The following is a 2,796-nucleotide window of genomic DNA, read 5'->3' on the forward strand; positions in this document are numbered from 1 at the left end:
GTGTTGTCTTGGAGTTTGAAATTCAAATTCTGCTTTATTCTGGAAGGAGGAGAGACTTCCATGTGGCGCCATCTCAGAGCATCCACATTGCCATGTGTGAGAAGGTAGGAGCAGAGGAAGCAGAAGACGCCACCTCAGAGGGGTTTGAATTCTACTTTTTTTGATGAAAGGAGAGACTGACATGTGGAGCCATCTCAGAGCATCTTCATTGACATGTGTCAGAAGGAAAGGCAGAGGATTCAGATGGTGCCACCTCAGAGAGAGTTTGAAATTTAAATTTCTACTTTTTCTAGAGGAAAGGAGAGACTGCCATGTGGCACCACCTCAGGGTGGCTCCTACAATGACATGTGGCAAGAGGGAGGAAAAGGGACACGTGGCACCATCTCACACAAAATAGAAAAGGTGAAGTTCAGGATTTGCGCCACCTCAGACTGGAGTTTGAACATTTGAATTCTAGCTTTCTCTGAAGGAGGCAGAAAGTGACATGTGTCACTTGCTTTTTCTGAAGAAAGCAGAGAGAATGACACGTGGCAGAGGGAAGAGAAGGTGGGCCAGACCATTGACACGTGGCATAAAATAAAGAGGATGACTAATGACATGTGGCGGCATCTTAAGGTGGCCCCACACTGACATGTGTCAAAGGATGGCAGAAGAGAGAAGGTGACATGTGGCGCCAACTCTAGGTGAACCTTATGCTAACACATGGCAGGTAAATGGGAGGAGAGAGAAAGGACAAGTGGCGCCAATCCAGGGGACAAGGCTCCTATATTTTTGGGTTTTTCAAATTTCAAATTTTTCAAAAGAAAAGCTTGTGTGACACCACCTTAGTGTGGGCCCCACATTGCTTCTTTATTGAAATAAGGATAAAACAACAACTTCTTTTTGGAATTTTCATAAAATCTGGACTAATTGGTAAAACAGGAATTTTTGGAAAGAGTTGGCCCCTGTAGGGCAATTTTGTAAAAGGAAGATATTTAAAATTGTCAAAAGGGCAAAATCTAAGATGAAATTTATCCAGATTGTTTTCCTGAGGAAATATTTTGACATTCAGAGCCCTGGGGGTAAAATGGGAAGAATTGATAATTTTGAAGACCCAGGGTTTTGAAATCAATTTTAAAAATAGTTGAAATTCTAATCTGGATTGAAAATTTTGAAATCAAGAGTTTTGGACCTCGAAATGACATGCTGTACAGTGCAGTGATATGAAATGCTCATGCAATGATATGCAATAGAATCTTGAACCAAGACTTGGAGATGCCTGTCTCTTGTCAGGAATAAAATTTTGAACATCTGAGATAAAAATAGAGAAAATTTGAGAGTTTCAGATGAAATTTGGCCTTTTACAATGTTCGAACTCAGAAAATGACCATTTTGCCCTCCGGCGATTTCAAAGGCTGGATGATGATGCTTGGTGGAACTGTCGGGGAGGTGAGTGAAAATTTGGGGTGTTTACAGATGCCCCTCTTTGCTACTAAGCCGGCTCATGGCCGAGCTTAGTGGCAAAGAAAACACACCAAATTTGGGCTATACATAAAAAAATGCCCCAGTTAGAAGGATCTGACTGAGTGTGAAGAAATTAGCCCGAGGAGGATGGTAGATATGAAACGGAGAATGAAGAGGAAAGATTTGCTCTGTGAGAGCAAAGTTTAGGTTTATGCCCTTGACCTGGATGGGACTGAAATACGTCGCATGGAACGAAGTTCAGGTTTGACCCTTAACCTGATTGGGGATGGAATATCTCATAACATGAGACTCAGGTTTGTACCCTTAACCTGATCGGGCGGAAAATGAAATACCTCTTTGATTGAGGCTCAGGTTTGTACCCTTATCCTGATCGGGCGGACAATGGAATACCTCTTTGATTGAGGCTCAGGTTTGTACCTTTATCCTGATCGGGCGGAAAATGAATGGAATCCTCGAAGGAAGAGACCATGATGGAACCTTTGGATTTTGCACAGTAAATCCGACAGGGTTTTTTTTTGCAAAAGGAAGGAAAATGGGGTCCCTAAAGCTTGAAAAGGGATTGATCTTGGGCGTCTCATTGTTGAGACTAAAATCAGCTTTTGAAATTGCCTTTTGCGGGAAATGATTGGTGGTTTGACTTCGAACCGAAATGGGACTGTCTATGGTGGGACAGTGGGGACACAGGGAAGTGTGCAAATCTAAGAGTTCATGCTCTCAAAGAAGGGAAGGAATCAAGTCCTTAAGAGGGATTTAAAATTGGTGTCTGGATGTATCAAAGACGGATATCAAGCTCTCACTTCACGTCAGGATAGCTAGAAAATATTGTCAAAATATTGAGAATTTTGTTGTTGATTCCAAGTTTTTGAAAATGTTGCACATGGCTGCAAAGATATTCTTTCTTTTCTACCCAAAGCATTACCTCCAAACAGGGTTCACTTCGTAGAATCGAGATTTGAAACCCAAATTGCTCGCAATTGACCTTCTTCAAGGAAGTTATCAATTTCCTTGATATGAACAAGAAAGAGAATTTGATATTATGAAAGCAATTGATGAAAGAGTATTGATAATAGAATTTCACAAGATTAAAGAGGATTCTTGATAAATCTGGCAGCTTGATATCCTGAGAGCTTCTCTCTTGATAATCTTTCTACACTCTTTTGGCTCTCTGGGTTTTTGCTACACTCTCCTTCATTTTGGAGATATTTTGACTTTTTTTTTCTCTCTTTCTTTTTCCTCTCTTGCTCTCTTTTGGAAGGGTACGTCACAAACTCCTTCAACTTGGAGATGTTTCGATCCTTCTTGGATGATGGGTTCATGTTGATGATGTTGGC

This window comes from Nuphar pumila, chromosome 10 (assembly GCF_984573655.1).
Source record: "Nuphar pumila chromosome 10, dmNupPumi1.hap1.1, whole genome shotgun sequence".
Taxonomy (NCBI): Eukaryota; Viridiplantae; Streptophyta; class Magnoliopsida; order Nymphaeales; family Nymphaeaceae; genus Nuphar; species Nuphar pumila.